Source organism: Nipponia nippon, unplaced genomic scaffold (assembly GCF_047370975.1).
Source record: "Nipponia nippon isolate SJK-2023a ecotype South Korea unplaced genomic scaffold, ASM4737097v1 scaffold_5, whole genome shotgun sequence".
In the NCBI taxonomy this organism is placed as follows: domain Eukaryota; kingdom Metazoa; phylum Chordata; class Aves; order Pelecaniformes; family Threskiornithidae; genus Nipponia; species Nipponia nippon.
In genome coordinates, this window is record NW_028262369.1 from 25,365,928 (window position 1) to 25,386,159 (window position 20,232).

General features: G+C 42.5%; 1 protein-coding gene across 7 annotated transcripts in view; it reads left to right on the top strand.

The window, feature by feature from the left end:
- Positions 1-483: 483 nt before the first annotated feature.
- The window catches only part of DAB1 (DAB adaptor protein 1), a 171,485-nt gene continuing 151,736 nt past the window's right edge, over positions 484-20,232 (top strand). For all 7 annotated transcript variants that reach the window (XM_087732148.1, XM_087732147.1, XM_087732150.1 and 4 more), the window contains exon 1: positions 484-867. The gene's annotated coding sequence lies outside the window, so the exon portion shown is untranslated. The remainder of the gene's footprint in view (positions 868-20,232) is intronic.

Here is a 20,232-nt window from a genome sequence, read left to right on the forward strand (position 1 = left end):
AAAACACCACGCTAGCAGCGGTGTGACGGCGGGGCCCCTCGAACCCCCCCTCCGCCGGCGTGCGCCACACGGGCCGTGGGCCACCAGCTCCCGAGGGGGGCAGGGGGGGCAGCCCGGCCACGGCCGCTCCTGTGCGGGCACGGAGCCCCGCGGCGGTGAGGGAGGGCCGGGGCGGGGTGGGGGGAGACCATCTTCGCGGCGCCGAGGCCGGGTTTCACGCGTGGGCAGGGGCCGGCGGGCGCCCTCCCGCACTGACTGACTGACTAACCAACCGCCCTCCCGGCGCTCCTCCACACCCGCGCCGCGGGGAAGCCCCCTGTACCGGCACCGCTAGATTACCGCTGCCCTGGCCGCGGCTTGAGCACGGCGATGTGTGAGCCGGGCGGCTGTGAGGGGCCGGGCGCCGCGGGGGGCAGGGCGGCGCTGAGGGGAGTTCGGCGGCGGGGCCGCCAGCCGCTCCCTCACACGAGGGCTGCCCCGGAGGCGAGTGACAGGTTGGGGGCGAGCGGGCGCGCCGTCCTCCCCCCGCCCTGAGCGGGGAGAGCCCAGCCAGCCCCCCTCCCCTCCCGCCCCGGCCGTCCCTCTTCTCCCTGCCCAGCTGCACCAGCCGCGCCGAGACCCCCAGCCCTGGGAGAGGAGGAGGAGGAGACCGACCCCTCATCAGCAGCTTTCCTCCGCCACACACCTCCCCTTTTCCCCTCCCTCTGGCCTCAGCGCCGCACTGGCGGAGGCCGGAGAGGGCAGGCAACGCGGGAAGGCGGCTCTCCCAGCATGGACGAGCCATGTGTATCCTAAGGAATAACAGCAGCTGCTGCGCCCACGATGGGGAGCAGAGGAATGCGAGGAGGAGAGGGCTCGCTGGGGCAGGTGAGGGCGCCGGCTCCCTTCTCCCCTCGGCGGCCGGGGGCGGGGGGGGGGGTGTGCCCGTCCTCGGGGCGGGCGCGGCGGCAAGTGGGAGCGAGTGGGGCGGGCGGCTGCGCCCCGGGGTGCCCCGGTGGCGGGGGTGCGTTGCTCCCTCGTGTGAGGGGGGAGCCCCTGCCCCTGCAGCAGCTACGGGAGGGCAGCCACTCTCCGGAGGAAGTTTTTTTTGCCCGTCCTCCCCCCCCCCCGCTGTCTCCCGTCACCCGGAGAGGGGAAAGGGCTGAAATCTCCTGCGAGTCGCGGGAACTTGCCGGTTGGGAGGGGAGCGGTTTTCCCTCTCCCAGCCGAGTCGCGGGGCACAGGCGGCTTCTCTCACCGCCCCAGCCCGGACGCACCGTCTCTTGGGGGGGGGGGGGTGGTGAACACGACAAGAAAAAAATGAAACAGGGACCCACAGACGCGATGCGTCTGTGGGATTTCCACCGCTGTGGCCCCCCGGCCGTGAGACCCGCGCCGCCCCCGCCGTGACGGGGGGGTTCCCGGGGCTGCTCCGCGGGCTGGGCGTGCAGCCGCTCCGCGCCGCTTTCAGTAGCTTTAGCAGCTGCCGCCCGCTAGCTGGAGGCGCCGATTACACCTTCGGTCACGGCTGTGCCCCGCTTCCCTCAGCGCGGCGCAGGGGGGAGGCGCCCCCCTCTGCCTGTCAGGGCCGCGGTGCCGCCGGGCAGCGGGCCCGGCCCCCGGGCAGGGAGCCCGGCGGCGGCTCGGCTGCGCCGTCGCTGCCTTCCCCGGGAAGGTGCAGCAGGGGCCGGAGACGCCGCGCTGAGGAGCGGCGGGGAAATGGCGCCTGGAGCTGAGGGGCCGCTGGCCGGCGGGGGGTGGGGGACGAGCTCGCCCTCCCGAGCCGGGAGCTCCTCGGCGGCCGGTGCCTGGGCCGGGGACCCTCCTCGGGAGCCGCCGTCTGGTCCGCGGCGAGGAGCCCCCAGGCCCTCGCCTTCCAGCGGTGTGCGGTCGGGGAAGGGAGTGTAAAGTGAACACTTGCTTTATCGGGTGCTGTGTGTTCATGTACCTCACCTTTACGGGCCTTACTTTGGGAAAAATAACAAACAGAAAAAAACCCCTGAGCTGAATGTTTTGGGTGCTTTTTTGTGTTTGTGCACCGCCACCGAGTCACCAGGAACGTCTTAAGAGACACCCTTGAATTAGTTAAAAGTTCAAAATGGCATTGCTCCTCGGCTGCGGTCTGTGGGAAGGCGCTTGCTGCCAGGCTGGAACAGGACAGTCGTGAGAAATCCTACAAGGACTGGGAGGACAAGCACAGGACTGTAAACTCTCCGGGAGGCAGAGCCACCTCTTTCTTTTGTGTTTTGCAGGGTGTTTCACACCATGGGAGCTCATATTCATGACCGGCACATTTGAAATGCCTCTATGAATGGTAAAGGAGTGAGGTGGGGAACTGAGACCAGTATTCATCTGAACAGTAAATAACAAAGCTTGTTTCTGGTTTGGACAGCTGTGGAGCTTACAGATGAGTGGGAAGTTTTTAATGTCCTTATGAACTTCTGTTTTATTGTACATTTCAAACCAGTTTAGTTAATTTTTAGGTCTTTCCCCAAAGTAGTTTTAAAAGCAAAGTCCTTGGAACTCTCTGCCATTTGTCTAAATTCTGAATGCATGTCTGAAGCATTTAATCATGTTTATTGTTTTCAACCACTCAAACGGAATAAAAATTACTTATCGTTGATGAAGCTTATCTTGCAAGCTGTTTCACAGTATGTTTCTGTTGCAAGACATAGCGCTGTGTTAAACTACTGATGATTGTATTGTTTATTGTTCTTTCATTCTCCATCCTCACCCCCCCCCCCATAATGCCAGTATCAATCTGTTCCTTACTACTGTATGCAAAAATAATGGAAGAGCAAGTTTTCACCAGTTAGTTTGACATTTCTACCCGTATTTGAGAGTTCTATCTTTTATATTTGCTCTTAAGTTATTTTTCGTTGTGTGCTAAAGGCAGCTGATAAAAAAAGGAATTCAGGCACAAAGCTAAAAGGCACTTTCAAATTCTTGAAATGAAACTGTAGGTGGAATTAGTGCTGGATTCACAGTCATTGTTTATTTCTTTAGCCACATTCATAACACCTTCCTGAAACATAAGATGCCTTGCCCCTTTGTCATTACCACTTTGTTTCGTTACACATTTAAAATGCACTAGTCACATTGGTCTAGAAGTTCAGATTTATTGTTTGGAGTGTTTTGATACAGATGCTGATCTTGGACTATACCTCATAGGTGATTTTGCTGCACTTTAACAGTATCTCAGCACAGTGATGGAGGACACCATCATGTTTTCTTGTAGGATTACCTTTGGGACTTTAGTGACTGCACACATCAGTGGTTTCATTTTAGGAGGATTGAAATTGATTTTCTTCTTTTTTTTTTTTTTTTTTTTTTTTAGCTCAGCTAGTGAAAGACCCTGTGTATGTCCTTTGACCCGTGGCCTCACATGATAAAGTGACACCAATAGTGGAGGATGTAGACTTGAAGTAGCTGCTACTAGGGCTTCAAAAGTAGAGGTACCAGAAGGAACATGTTGTCCTGGTGGTCACCCTGCTTGGTTCTTTCGGCAAGGCACAGTTTTTTAAACATATGTTGGAAGACCCCTGCATGTATGTATCAAAATAATTTTAAACCACAAACCTTGTGATTCTTTTTTTTAATGCTTTTGAGAAGTCCTTGCTCAAGCAAAACACAGGAAGACTGACCTTTCCCTCTCATCTATAACAGGCCTGTTTTCTTGTAAATATTTTAGATTTCAAATTTTGAAAGATAGTTGTGTTGAATTTAGCAACAGCCAAGCCTACTCCGTTAAATGTTGATTAGGTGGGAGAACTCTATTTTTACAACTGTGTTTACATTTTAAAGTGATAGCAAATACTAGTAAAGAGGACCAAGATTTTCTAGATGTTATAGTTCAAATTAACTTTCCTGGTCAATATTTAGTCAAGGTCTACATGGTTAAAGTTAACCGTCCAAGTCAATGTTTAGTCAAGGTAATGACTTGGTTGTTAGAAACACTACCCAAGCATTCTTGCAAAATTAGAGTTGCTGGATCACAATAAGTTTGCTCAGCCAATTACTGAGGAATAAAAGTATGTTATTACTTGGCTTCTCATAAGTCCCATACTATTTGGTATTATTTCAGCAGTGCTTGCCTTCAGCCCTTCAGTGGCTTCATTCTTACAGTACTAGTCCTATCTTTAAAGCATTTATCTGCCCAGTGGATTTGTGAGATAAAATAAGTCATGTACTATCCTGTTTTTACGGGTAGGAAGATGAGGCAGAGAGATGCTAGGTGCTGGCTCCCAAAAGGAAGTGTAAAGCCTTGCAATGTGTAGTGCAGCAGCAGCGATGTTTATGTATGTAGTTCCAAGAAAGTCTTTCAGGAGCCTGTGCTGGGCACCCAGCTCCTCGCACAGTATGCAGGAAGAGCTGCGCACTTCTGATAAAGGAATCGTTGGATAAAATATGAAAATGGTTTTGGTGTCTGGGACAAAAATGATGAAATTGCCTATGTTGACATTGGTACTTACAGTACAAGATTGAAGCATGTTATGATCTGGGAAAGAATCGGAAGTCTTTATTGCGATTCGTCCTTTCTTGGGGTTGAATTGGGATCTTCATTCTCCCAGGTTGTCACTTAAGTCTCTGAAACTGACACTAAAATCACAGTCTGGTCTTCAGTTGTGCCAGTAGTTTTTTCTTTTTTTTTTTTTTTTGTTAATTGTACCACTTGCAAATGCATTCCGTGCAATTACATGGGTATTAGTAGATACTCATTAGGATTTTACTAATCTGAACCTCAAGTGCTGTTCTGCAAATTTGCCAGCCTTTGTAAGGGAGTGCTTGACTTCATCAGCTGCACTGTTTTATTATGAGTATTTTGATACAGTAGAATGGAAAGCATATATTCTAAACCAAGTAATTAATCAGATTGAAACATTTTCGTTTTCATACTTCGACTTGTCACATAGAGAACATGCAACTCCCTATTTTGCCCTTAACACTAGTTTTTGCCCAGTCTAGCTACAGCAAAATTACATTTCATGGTGGTGGTTTAAGAATTTCATCCGTGTATCAATCTTCCATTTCTGTCTAAAGGCAGCAGAATTGTCACAACTTAGAAAAAATGAGCGAACTCAATACTGAGAGTTACAGGAAAGCTACTGCATTACTGTGAGCAACCTCATCTGTGTATCTAATCTTACACAGCTGTCAAACACATTTTCAAGTGTTACAGGTGTAAACAGTGTTCATTGGTTTTAACTGTGCAGTATGAAACCTCCCATTCTTCTCTTTGGAAGGAGCTTTAAGAACTTAGGTAATAATAGTTGTAGTGAAAAGTCTTTAACAGTCTTTATTTTCAGTGGTTCAGTCACACACACAAATCCTATGTCAGAATCTGCTAGCATGAGCCTTGCTGGTGACAGTGGGGTCTGCACAACCTATTTTCAGTGGTCGATCTGTTTCAAGTTGTGTGCCATTTTGAGGAACCAGATCAGAGAGACACATGTCAGCTCTTGTCTCTTAATCAGTGTATTGCTTTTGGGGGAGTTAGAGTGAAGCTCGTACCCTGGGATGACCAGTTGTGTGTCTGTGCAGGCGCAGAGGCTGTAGGCTGTCATGTCCCCAGCTGTGGGAGAAGCAGCTATCTAAGACCTAGCTCTTCAGACTCAGCTGCGTGTCCTAACCACATCCATCCACAGTGGAGCAACAGGACTGCTGAAGGGCTACTTGTCACATCTTGCTCTGACTCAGTCCTCTTCTTAGATATGTGAAGTAGTTGGCATGGTCTTATCACCCTTGGAGATGTGAGGATTTACTTTAGTTGCTTATAGAATCAGAAAGGATGACAACTGTGGGTAAGCTTTTAAAAATGCATTGTTCCTGAGCAGGAGAAGCCTGCTGGGGAGCAGGCTCAGGGCAGAGTTCCCAGCCTGTAATTCTTTGCGCTTTCTACAGATAGTGCTTCTCCTGCCATTCCATTACTGTTGGTTTAATGGGGATGCATAAATTGTTACTTTTCTTAAGGTTATATGCAATGTAAAAAAATAGGGCAGTGTAATACCTACGTACGCAAAAGCACTTGCTGGTTTTTTTCTGTATTGAATTTTGTATGTCTCTGTGTATGAATACATGTATGTATATGTTATATGTATGTAAAGATTTATTAGTGGCTCTTTTCATTATATAAAGATTTCTCAGGTTTCCAGATACTGTCAAGCAGTTACACTGAGAGATTCCACACACCACACCACCCCCACCACGCCCCCCTGCCAAATAGTGATTACTCTTGTGGATAGAAGAACATCAGTTTCTTGAGAGTCTTTGCAATTCCCCAAGCCTGAAGGCAAATGAATAGAAATTTAGTGGACCACCTAGTTCTTGACACAGAATTCTCCAAAGAGGAGTCTGACCTAATTTATATTGTATTGAATCAAATAATCCTATCATGCATGTGTGCTTGCTGTTTTGTTTTCTTTTAGCAGGCATATTGCTGTCTTGCAAAAACTTCAGATTTAGATATTAGACAATGTCCCTGTGGTTTTAGGAGGTGCTTTTCCTCAGTGAGTAGTTACCGGAAAATTACATTTAGAGGACATTTGTGAAAAGGCAGACAATCAAGACATAGTACTAAGGCTGCTAGAATTATTCATACCTGAATGTGAGTGTATCATTGTTTAGTAGTGAGGGTAATCAAGAGTCCTTTAATACAAAGTCCTCCCATTATTACTAAAGATGGAGCTGGAATCTCCCCAGAATGCTTTTTGTAGCAAAAAGCAGTATAAATATCTTTGTCATCAGCGAGACAGGGATACCGGTAGGTATGCTTTGCTGTGGGTGATTGCTGCATTTCCTCTTTGCAGGGTTGCCAATGATAAGTGGTACTGAATGTATTTGTTGGGGCCAGCATGCTTTGAAGCTAACTGGGAGCTGATTAGCATCTGGGCACTGCAGTTGTGGCCTCTTAAAGCAATTCCTGGTGTGCAAGTCCCTTTTCTGGTGTTATTCTCTAGGTAATAGGACCCATCAGTCTATCTGCGTTAGGTCCCAAGATACACTCTGAAGCTTATCAATCAGTCTATGTATGTTCCTGTTTTGGAAAAGATCTTTTTAAACCTGCAGAGTTTTATTCTTAGAAAGCTTAGGAAAGTTGTGGGTCTGCAGAAATTCAAGATCATAGCAACAGTTACCTGAAAACAGTTCTTTGCTTTTAGAGTGAGTAGGTATCCCAGCTCCAGGACTTTTAGCTTGTTCAGTGTCATTCAGGGAGGTTTTGCTTAATCTCTTTTGACGAGAGTTGCTTTTTTGCTTAAAAGTATCTCTCTTCTCTTTTAAAGAGTAGTGTTTAAAACCTTTTGGCTTTCCAGTTAGAGATTGTTTTTGCCTCCACTTTCATTTTAGGACAGCTGAACATAAATACCCCTTTAGCATGGGTGAGTGATTAGCGAGTTAATAGGTTTGACAGTCACCGGGTGACTCTTCTTGTTTTAGGTCTCTGCAAAATAAGAAAGGTCTTACTTCTTTTCCAGCTGTGGAACAAATTGTATGAGGTTACACTTTTCTTGGACTGTGTGTGGTCAACATGAGAGGGAGAGGACAGAATAATGCGCTGTATAGTGTTCTTAGCCCATGTAAATGACATTTGAAACCAAAAGAGGTTCTTCGATGGATACTGTCCTAATTCCCACAGTGTCACATTGCTACAGTTTTTCTCTTCTGGCTATCTTTAAGATTCACAACATACTTAACTAGGAAGAAAATCCACAGTCTGAAGATGATTGATTATGAAACTTAAATTTTTTTTTTTTTAAATGGAAAAAATATGCATGCTGAACAATAATGGGTATTAAGAATATCAGTTGATATAACTTTTAAATAGTACTAAATGATTTGAAATGGATGCTTTCCAGTAAGCGGGAGAAGTTTCAAAGTTGCAGTGGATTCTGCAGTGTTACAGTATTCAAGTAGTGAGAAAATTTTATTTTTTATGGTATCTGGTCATCTGGTTTCATACCTGCACTCATACCACCTGCTGTTGGTTAAAAGTTGACTCACTAATGCACAGCATAAAGTAGCTTCTTAAACATATGGCTGTCTTAGTTGTACCTATGAAAAATAACTTTATCAATCAATTGAAATGTTTAAATGAGATAATTGACATTTGTAGCTTCACATTTAGAATTTGGAAATGCAAAGACTTTATGCCCATTTGAAAATGAAGAACTTTAATTACTTGGAATCCAATTGATGCAATACACATGTCTTATTTTTCTTTTACATAACTGTCTTCTAACCTACTGACAGATTGGTTACTTAAAGAATAGCTGGCATCGCATTGGTCATTTCTCAACCTGAAGGATTTTAAATTTTTTGTCGGTGCTTGAAGTAACTGAGGGGAAAAAATGTGAGTGATCTCTATATACTGTACAAAGAAAAGGTTCATTTCTGTTCCCAGTTACTTGAGATGCAGCTTTTAATAAACTATGCTAAAACAGTAAAGAAAAAGAGCACTTCAACTTGCTTAACCTTCATTGGATTTATTGAGGTGCCTCAAGTAGTTCCTGAGATCAAGCCAGAATGAAGAGATTCAAGCCGGCAGGATTCAGTACTCATGCAGAACCAGACGGTGTGTTAGTAATTTGACAGTGTTTCCAGGACCTGTCAGTCTCTGCCTGGAGACTGGCCATAACAGTTCAGTTGGCATGTGCTTTTTGCCAGATTAACATGTAGTAGGTCACTTGAATTCTCCCTTTACTGAGTTCATACCTTTCCTTTAATTCTCTCTCACATGAATCTGTCGGTATTGATGCGAGGAAAGAAAAACTTTCTCTGTATTTAGGGTGGTGGGTACTTTTAACACGTAGTTAGCATGAAGAATTTCAGTTTTATCCTCTTTTTTATTTCCTTATATAACCTTTACCAATCAAATAATTTTTAACATATCATATTTTGCTTGTGGCTATGGTGGTGCAGGAGATTCTGCTTCCTTGGTCTTTGCGAGCTCTTGAAGTTAACAGTGATGGGCTGCTAGTGCACTGATAGCTTGGACTTCAGTGCATTGCTGCAATAGAGGATTCAGGGCTGGAATTTCCAAGTAGCTAGATGATGAAGCCAAGCATAAAGGTAATTAGGAAAAAAACCAAAATACTTTTAAATTTTAATGCAGTCCAGCTGATATTCATGAAATAGTACTGCTATTTAGTTCATCAACAGTCAATGCAGTGAATATTTTATTAGTATTTCAATTTTCCCTTTCATTCCTTTATATAACAAAATACACAGTTAAGTTAGTTTTATTGTTACTTCCTTTTATGTCAGTTTTCTTCAAGCTCTGAGGCATATTAGCAAATTCAAACCTTTTAATGGCGAGATTAGATGACCTGTTAGGTGTTCGTGTCTTAACTGTAGTAGCTATACCTCTAATATCAAGGGTCTTCCCACTAGATGTTGTGTTTGGGTTTTTTCCCCCCCTTTTTTTTAAAATAAAGAAGGTTTTCCCATGCTAGGATTTTCTTCCGTAAATGTGCATACATTTTTAAATTTGGTCAGTGTGCCACAGTAACATTGGCAGTTTCATTTGAAAATGTTAAGGCCTCTGTTTATTGTTTTAAAACACCTGGTAGTTGACTGCAATACAGACTCCCCTTTTTAATTACGCTGTAATTAACACAAATCAACAGGAAGTGCAACTTCACACAGCATGTTGGCAATTTGCTCAAGTTTAAAAACAGTAAAAAAAAGTCAGTGAGTTTAATAAAGATTATTTTATGAATGTGTTTGTTTTTTGTGGCTGCTGAAGTAATCAAATCTCCGATTATGGCTTCACGACAGTTTTCTACCCACCATCCCTGTGTGACAGTTTTCATATATTCAGCCCCATTTTTCTTCCTTCTGAGAACAAGAGAAATAAAATGTTTGAGAAGTCCTAAAGAGGATAACAAATTGAATTGACCACTTACTGTTCCTGGCACTCAAATTTTATGAGCCTTACCTCCCTAGTGATAGAGCGAGCTATTCAAAAGCACTGTGTGAGAGTTATAGCTGATGAAATTCGGTAAAGTTCTTTCAAATCAGAAGAACTACACTGATTTACATCAAATGAGGGCTTGTCCGCTGTTGCTATGTTACGTTTGTAGCAAATGCTAATTGATTTTTGTGCATACAGATCCTCAGAGAAAAGTGAGAATTGTTATTGAGCGAATCCCACTGTGCCAAGCTTCAGTTTCTGGATTTCAGTGCAGGATGATCCTGGAGAGGACATGAAATCCTCTTTATCCTGTGAAACAACACTAGAAAAAGAATTCTGCCACAGCTGCAAAACTGGTCTGAGGCTTCAGCACTCTCAATTTTGGGCTTTACAAAGAACAGCAAGTGATTTTCATAAAGGAGCTCTCTGCAGCTCCATTTTTTGTGGCAGGACTGTTTATCCAACGAGCTACTTACACATCATTGTCCCTTTTGAATGTAGCGTTTCTCATGTTTCATTATTGCATAGTTTATTTTGTTGGGCTCTTGGATAAGGTGAAGATATGGCAGAGAGAGGACCTGCCATTGGATGGTTCTGTCACTCACTGTTCTTTGTAGAAGCAGCCTAGTTTGTTAGCTTATACATGATGCCCAGTCCTGACAGCTAAAATTTAGGTGAGAAGAATGCTATTTTCAGTCACTGAACTCTAGTTGCCTTGCTTTTTCCAGACAGCAGAAATCCAGGTTCACGTGCATCAACTTCAAAATATTGCTCGAGCCTGTGTAGAGAACTAACTCTGTTCTTTATTGCAAAGATCATCTTTAGTTCAAAGAACACATTGCAAATGACCCGTAAACATTGTGGGTGGCTGATTCTGCTAGTCTATTTTTAGATGTAACTTTTTGGTGGAGATGGGAAGTCGTACAGTACAGAGAAGAAAAACAGTACAGGTAGATGTCATTTGTTTTGTGGATCCAATAAAAGAATAAATGGTCTTGACGTATACAGTGTTGATTTTCTTTGTGGGTGGAAGTGTGTACATAATTTGCACGTAGACAATGAGTAAAGCAGCTGTAATAGCAATTGTACTGTCTGTAATGGACTATCTTTGAGATTTTTTTTTCTTATTTTGGTGGACTATGCTGTACTATCTTTGGCTGCTTCACAGTGACTATTTATTTATTCAAGAGAAGTACTCTTATGTTGAATGATAGCAAATATATTTCATTTTCATATGTGGACATATATTTCATGAGAGAGACTAACATTAGATTTTGCCAAGACTGTCTCAGGTTTGATTTGTTAGGAGAAACAGATGTGAAGAAACCACCAGGAATTGTGCTCGTTTCTAAGAAATTAGGGTACATATGGTTTCTTCTACAAAAAACGTTCAGAAGATCTGTGTAGGGTTACTGTTGTGTATTGAAACAATATGGAAAAAACCAAAGAAACTGGAGCCAGGATCTCTGAGGACTCCTTTCTGTTTCAGACATGAATGTTACAGGTGTTAGGTAAAACAAACAACTTCATCTTAAGTTATAGTCAACAGGAATAGAAGTAGTTCATAGTAGCTCCTTAGTTTTCACCTTAATAAAACGTGAAAAAGTTCAGCCTAGAGTTACAGAAAATTGTTATACAGGTTTTGGTCACTGCCACTGTACTTCTGTTGGACTGCATCCTTAACATTTTAGTATCACTGCATGAGACAAGATACAGATGTGATAACATAGTGTATATTAATCTTGTTAAGTCCTTATGAGAGTCCTAATTGTTCCAGCAATTACTTCCTGTAAGAAGCTGGCCACAGTGGATGCATTAGGGAGACCACAGTGCTAAATAGAATGAATTGTGTATTCAGATGTACTTTAGCTTGTACTTCAGTTGCAAAAAGTGGAGAAAATCTTGTCCGCCTGTCTTGAAAGTATGGGGGATGATGTCTGGAGCAACGGTTCCAGTGCTTGACAATTAATAATAGCACTTTCAAGAGAAGCTTTTAGCAGAAGACAAGCACATAGGTTACAGAGTAGTACAGAGAATGTATTTTTTTTGTGCTGTTTCTAAAATGTTGAGATCAAATAACTTATTAATAGGAGGACAATTTATAAGGATGATGCAAGTAGAAGAGTAAAGTTCTTCTAAATATTAATCTATTGCCTATATTCTTTATTGTGATAAAAGCTTGAGAAGTAGACATGGAGGCTGAAATGCCTTGTGACTTGTAGTAGAGTTCGCAAGGTGCTTTTTTTAAACAAATTTCCTTTAAATGAAAAATGCTAGTGTAATGTTTTGGTGAGATGCTAGTAGTAACTTGTTATGATTCTTAATGCATCTCTGTGCAGTGATATGAGAGGGAAACTTCTTAATCATGGTGCAACAACTCAGTGTGTCTGCAGTGCTCTGAAAAGAGCTTGGAGCTAGAGGAGTTACGGTCACTCATTCTGAGGAGCAAATACTGTGTAAATGACTGCCACAGCAGGGAGAAGGTCTAACTTACCTGTGAGGTATTGAACTAGGCACGGGAGAACTGAATGCTTGTGAGTGTGGGAGTCTGGCTGTGGTATGCAGTTGTTTTGTCTGAATGAATCAAGGATGTTTGTTCTCTCCACTTCTTTAAAGATTATTTTAAAGCTTATGAAAAAGGTCTTAATATGTATTATATATGTAATATATGTATTATATAAGATATATAAAAGCTTTTCTATAAAAGTAGGAATCACTAATAGGGTCTGTCTTATGGTTTCATAACAATACACCACGCTTAGGAAGAGAAACTCTTGAGTTTTGGCACTCAGAAAACAGTCTTACTGACCCTTCCACTTCCAATCTCACATGCCAAAGGTTACCTTTTTACAGTTAAAGAAGCTTATTACATTTCGTTGTTATAGCCTTAGAAGCTATGTTACAGCGTACCCAGTATTATTTCAAAAATATGTGAAAAACAGATTAGGAAAGAGTCACAGTACAGAAAAGAAACAGTCGCTATCATAGGTGTAGTGTGTTATTACCCAGGGCCTCCCTTTCTCTTCACTAAATAGTTGAATATTTAACTAGTAACTTGTGAAACAGTTTAATGGTCTGATAATAAACTGGAGTGGGATACCTTTTAATTGTTTGTGTTTTCAAAGGTGTTACCTGCTGGCCTAAGTCTTCAGGAGCATGTGTATGTGTACATGAATATGTTATGTATTCTTTCTTTGAACAGCCCAGTCTTTTTGTAGTACAAACGCTTACATATTTCTACCATTCAAAACCCTGACATAATAACGCTAAATCCCCTCCTGTGATAATTCTGATGGATCAGTGATGCTTTTAAGACACTAATACAACCTGTAGAATAATTCTTAGCATATGACAGAAATGTATCATCTTGCTTATTTTGAAGAAGTGGAGTTCACATATGTTCACAAAGATTTGTAAAACAGTTCCTTGTAAATCTTTGCAATGATTGTAAGTCGGACAATGCATTGTAATGGAGACTTCAGCCTTCTTCATATTTTGTGAAAGCTTTTCCATGCGTTTCTTCTTTTTGTTTCGTTCTTGCGTGATTTTCTGGCACTTGATGATGTTTGAAAGATTGTTGTCACATTTCAGTACAAAGGTTTGGGTAGCAAACAGCTTTTCTGATGTTAACTAATGTTAGCAGTTGACTTTTCTGGTGTTAGTCAGAGATGCTCTTCCTGCCATTAGGTAATCTTCATATATTATTGTTGTTGATTCAGTTCTGTGCAGGAATGTGTTATGCTTAACATAAAAAATGCTACTTGCCCTTGGTTTTATGCTGTGATAAAACAGACATTCTCATGTTCTTGTTTAATGCTTTATGCTGTTGTTGTGTAGCTGTAAATCCTGTGGACAGGGATTCTGTACTCTGGAGATTCACTTTTCCTTTGTACCCAAGCGAACAGTGAAAAAGCTCTTGCTCTGCACAGAAACCTGTAGGCCTGTAAGCTCTGCATTTGCTTCTGACTTCAATGCTTTCATATGTATTAGATGTAGATAGAAAATGTAACACTGCTTTCTGAAATGGTCATCATAGCTTTCTAATTAGACATTTAGATTTTTTTTTCTTGTGACAGAGTTTAAATGTTACATATTAGCAATAATGCTTAAATTGATGAAGTGTAAAACTAGTGAAATGGGTTACAGGGAAAGGAAGTGAAAGTATTATGAACCATATGCCCTAATTTATGTCGTCTTAGAAAATTTGTCTAATGAAATGAAGTATTTGAAATAATTCCGCTTACAATATTCAACAAGAGGTACAGCGGTAATGGTAGGATGATCTTGTTTTTAACATAGTAAGTAAAACACAACTCCTATTTTGTTTTGGGGAGGAAGAGTAACATCAAAACACACTGTGTTGAGATCCATGTGCATCATCAAGACCAGATTTTGCTGTCCTTCCTATGGACAGGCTTACACCATTGGCTTTAATTGAGTAGCTGTGACAGCAGCATCTGCTATGTTGTTTGTGATCCTAAATAGAGGCAAATGAGATGTGTGTTCTTCACATTAGTTCTTAATGCCAATTTCCTGGGTACCACAAGTTAGCTCTCCTTTCCTCCTAGCTCCTTATCTGGATGCAGCGCCTCTGTTATAGATGACGGTCTCCATCCACTCTAATCTTCCCCCTCCCCTGTAGCTGTTTTTGCCTCTTGACTCCCAGATTAAACCTCCCAAGTCCTTCATGATTAAATAGCAGTCACAAATTCTTTTCTGGTTCTTTTGATACAAGACTTCACCTCAAAGTCTATTCCTTTTTTCTCTGGTCTGATTGTTGTACCTTCTGCATTCAAATCCAGCAGCTTGCTGGGTCCCTTAATGGAAAGACCAACCTCTTGCTGTCAGTTCCACTGTTTTATGTAATTCCAGTTCAGAGCAGTAATTACAGGGATAGCCTATTTTCCAGGACAACATTTACAGGAATGTGCATGCACATTTTAGTTCCTTCTGGAGGCAGCAGGAGGGGTGATAGTGTAGAGGGATTTTAGTATAAAGGAGGAGTCACTGGACAAGTGTAAAATCTGTCATTTTTTATTTTAGGTAGTTTTGGTTTGGGGGGGGGGGTTGTGTGTGTGGCGTGGTTTGGGGTTTTTTTGTTGGTTTTGGGGAGGTTGGTTTGTTTGTTTTTCTTGGGATCAGCAAGAAAAACAGATCCATGATATGAAGACCAAATCTTACTCCCAGTTTCAAAACCCAGAAAGCTTTTCAAATGTAAGTTCATAATGATTATTTAACATGGTCAAAACACAATATTTTCCTATAGTCTAAATCCTGTAAGTGATTCAACTCATTCCTCTTCCCTCGTGTCCTGAAAATCACTCCAAAGCAGACACATTTGATGTGTAAAATTGTAGCCTGAACAGTTAAAAATCTGGCAAAGTTGCAAGCAATTGAAAGGAGGCTCTTACAGTGGGAAGTGCCACCTCTTTGCCTCAGTCTTTAATAGTCAAGCTTGTCATCCTTAGGTTTTTCAGGCCCCTGAGCTGGGAGATGGAGATAGGATGCAGAGTGAAATCCCAGTTGTTGAAGAGGTGGCAATCACTGACCTGCTCCTCCACCTGGATGCACACAAGTCCATGGGGCCAGATGGGATCTACCTGAGGATACTGAGGGAGCTGGCAGAGGAGCTGGCCAAGCCACTCTCCATTATTTATCAGCAGTCCTAGTCAACCGGGGAGGTCCCGGATGACTGGAAGCTAGCAAACGTGACGCCCCTCTACAAGAAGGGTCGGAAGGAGGATCCCGGGAACTACAGGCCTGTCAGCCTGACCTCGGTGCTGGGGAAGGTCATGGAGCACATCATCTTGAGTGCCATTATGCAGCAAGTGCGGGACAACCGAGGGATCGGGCCCAGCCAGCATGGGTTTATGAAAGGGAGATCCTGTTTCACTAACCTGGTCTCCTTCTATGACAAGGTGACCTGCTTAGTGGATGAGGAAAAGGCTGTGGATGTTGTCTACTTGGACTTTAGTAAGGCCTTTGACTGTCTCCCACAGCATTCTCCTGGAGAAGCTGGCTGCTCACAGCTTGGATGGGTGCACTCTGCGCTGGGTTAGAAACTGGCTGGACGGCCGAGCTCAGAGAGAGGTGGTGAATGGAGTCAAATCCAGTTGGTGGCCCATCGTGAGTGGTGTTCCCCAGGGCTCAGTACTGGGGCTGGTCCTGTTCAATATCTTCATTGATGATCTGGATGAGGGGATCGAGTGCACCCTCAGTAAGTTTGCAGATGACACCAAGTTGGGTGGAAGTGTCGATCTGCTGGAGGGTAGGAAGGCTCTGCAGAGGGACCTGGACAGGCTGGATCGTTGGGCCGGGGCCAGCTGTATGAGGTTCAACAAGGCTAAGTGCTGAGTCCTGCACTTCGGTCACAGCAACCCCCTGCAATGCTACAGGCTGGGGGAGGAGTGGCTGGAGAGCTGCCTGGCTGAAAAGGACCTGGGGGTGTTGGTTGACAGCCTCCTGAACATGAGCCAGCAGTGTGCCCAGGTGGCCAAGGCGGCCAATGGCATCCTGGCTTGTATCAGGAATAGTGTGGCCAGCAGGACCAGGGAGGTGATAGTGCCCCTGTACTCAGCACTGGTGAGGCCGCCCCTCGAATCCTGTGTTCAGTTTTGGGCCCCTCACTACAAGAAGGACATTGAGGTGCTGGAGCGTGTCCAGAGAAGGGCAACAAAGCTGGTGAAGGGTCTAGAGCACAAGTCTTATGAGGAGCGGCTGAGGGAGCTGGGGTTGTTTAGCCTGGAGAAGAGGAGGCTGAGGGGAGACCTTATGGCTCCCTACAGCTACCTGAAAAGAGGCTGTAGCGAGGTGGGGGTTTGTCTCTTCTCCCTAGTAACAAGCAACAGGACGAGAGGAAACGGCCTCAAGCTGCACCAGGGGAGGTTTAGGTTAGATATTAGGAAAAACTTCTTCACCGAAAGGGTGGTCAAGCATTGGAACAGGCTGCCCAGGGAAGTGGTTGAGTCTCCATCCCTGGAGGTATTTAAAGAACAGGTAGATGTGGTGCTCGAGGACATGGTATAGATGGACTTGTCAGTGATAGGTTAACGGTTGGACTTGATGATCTTAAGGGTCTTTTCCAACCTTGATGATTCTATGATTCTAAGTGCCAGGCAACCTTAATAATAGGTGGTACTTCGTGCCCTAGCTTTGAGTAGAGAAAATTTAAATAGGTAACTTAGGTAAAGGGAATTATTTAGCAATGTTACTGTTCGTGGCAGCATCTTAAATAAATTGCTCAGACTTTTCAGTGAGATATCTGACCTTGAGATCAAAGATTTAAGAGGTAATTAGAAAAACATATTGCATACAGAGTGTGTACTCATTAAGGTATTCTGTCTGGTTGTTTCAGTCAGACAACTGAAGGAAAACCTACCTTCTTCTATCAGCACATGGAACACTGAATATTTTGAGAGTATGAGTTACAGCTGATGATTCCTGTGAGGTACAATGCAAAGGTCATTGATACCAAGAGTCCTGTTGACTCCTGTTGACCAGGGAGAGCAAAATTTAAACTATGCTGGTGTTTGGACCTTGGTGACAGGAGGATTTGAAATGTGAGGAGCTTGGGAAATGAATCCAGTTTGATGAAGTCTTAACTTGGGAAGTGAATGAGAGCTTCTGAAGAAGAAAGAATGCTGTATGTGTAGTCACAGCACTTGGGCAAATTCAGATGCCTTGCCTTTTGTATTTGTTTTGCAGTTCTAATGCTACCAAACTACCCTGTGGTGATTCAAACATGGTTAGAGTTTTCATAACAATTGGTATGTCATTAGCAAGAATACAGTAAATGTATCTTCTGCATGTAATACCAGTATTGACTGTTGACTTCAGTTTTCAGGAGCATATAGAAGTACCTCCACCTCTATCTTTTGTATTCAGGAATATCATGGTTTTTTTAATAGCTATACATGTATGAAGCATTTTGCTTAGGTAAATGAGTTTGGGATGTGGTGTTGGAATTTAGGGGGAGGAAGATACATGAATTAAAATAAAAATAATATTCTTCTTGGGCCCTCACTAGAGAATTCAAGACATGCAAATACTAAGTCAGTGAGTGGAAATGTCATCCTTCAAAAACATATGAAATGCAAGGTCTATGATAGAAGTGTTGTGCACTTTAAGGTATCTGAGTTACAAAGAAAGCTTGTAGTTCATGGAATTATATCTATGAGCCTTTTAATATACTCAGATTGTTCTTTATCTCCTACAGAGCATTGCAGAATTTGTTTCCCTGGAGGTGTCTGAAGTAAGGCTAGAAAAATCCTAACTCATCTTTAATAATCTCTCACACGCGTGGTAATACTCCAGAATTGTACTATCATTGTATAATTTACACTTAAATGCTTTCATCTTTGTGTTCCCACCCTCGAAAAAATCCTTTAGTGTTACAGGGAGCCAGTGATTGCGTACTAGAAAAACCTTGGCCTTATTGCCAGTTTAGACTCACCTGCTTAGACTGATTTATGGTGTGGCGTTTTTTTTTTTTTCAGAGAGTAAGACTGAAAAATACATTTCTCCCATTATAGTTAATAGATTCAGGAAGTAATTTGCAGATCGGGAAACAATGGATCTCATATAATAAAAGCACTGCCTAGGCAATTCATAACGAAGATAAACTTGTATTGTTAAGCTTGCACATTTTACTCTTATTTGTAGGCCATATATTGCTCTCCTGTGCTTTCCACCATTAAGCAGTAATGTTATTGCATTAGTAAAAAAGCACTGCTACTTTGACTGGCTTTCAAAAACACACACAAAATCAAATAATGTATTTTACTGAATTACGAAGAACTGTGTTATTTGTTTATAACCACTCACTTAGTTATTGCTCTCAGTGCTCCATGTTACAATTTAATCACTGCTCTGCATCTCTTGAGTTCATGCAGGCTGGTGTGAGGCAGCGAAGGGACAAAGCAAAATGACTGGCAGTTAAGTGTTTCAATCAGTCAAGATACTGATTTATTTCTTTGAGGAGGAGTGTAAAGGAAATGAGAATGGCTGTTTTTTGTAACTGATGCACTGAATAGTCATCAGTTAAACAGTGGAGGTCATACATACAAGTTGAAATAGTTCTTGAGAAAGAAAAAAACACTAGAGTGTGTCTTGTCATCCACACTGCACACAGTCTTTGTGAAGCTTGTGATGTTCAGCATGTCCTGTAAAGGCAGCACAAAGGATGAGTCTGGAATCCTTTCACTTACAGGGTTTTCATTGCAAAAGTTATATGAATAATTAAAACACGGGGTGTTAGAAATTCTTTGTTGTCTGTCTAGTTAGTATATACAGCTGCAAAGTTTTTAACTATTTAGGATGATTTATGTGTTGATATTGCAGAATGTTTAAACTGGAATGCCACTTGGCTAACCAATAAATCCTGTGTCTTTGGAATGGGGCAGGTGGTTTGAATATCTGTGAAAATGGATCCTTTTTGGAGTACAAATTATAACTCAACTAGAGCAAAAACAGGAGTAAAAACATCGGTGGAATTTTATATCTCTGCTTTAAAATATTCATAGGTATGCATGAGATAGGAACAGATACATTAAAGTTTTTATTGCCCAATTTGATGCAATAGAAATCATGCAGCTTTACATCCCCCCCCCCGGCTGAACATTATCCACTTAGTAACAATAATTTCTTTTTTCTTACCTTGAAGTGCTGTTTTTAATCTGAAAAAAAAAATCATTTTTAGATAGTCAATAAATATTCTATAGCAAACCTGACAGCATTAGATGGTATTTGTAAGAAAATTCAACCAAAGTTTTTTGCTAATGGTGTATCATAATTTCCTTTGCCCAATTCTATATTCCATCTGAAGTCATACAGATATAAAATCCAGAGGAAGCAAACAGGTAGTTTTGAATGAAATTAGGTCTTTCTAAGACTTTAAACCTCCAGAGCCCACTGAAAATCTGTGCTCAACAATCATTGCTTTTACAGCAAGAAAGATACCTTACCTATCAAGAGATTGCTTTAGTGGGGTATTCCCTAGAAAGCCCACTACAGCCTAGCCTACATTTCATGTTCTTTTTCTAACCTAAATCGTGAGGTTTTAAACAGTTTCATAAAATGTATGAACTAAAATTTTATGAAAATGTGGCTACATACAAAAAAACATAACTACTTTAAGAGAATCTTTCAGTGCTTACAATAGAGAAACTTTTCACTGTCTCAGGGAAAACTGCATGGCTGAAACTGTGACTATGGAGAGAGAAGAGGTGACTTGCCTCTTGGTCAGAGGAGAAATTTCCAGGCTTGCTGCTAAATGCACTTAGGGGAAGTGAAGTTATCTGTGATATGAAATGATAAAAACAGCCCTTACTATTGCAGTGGCTGGA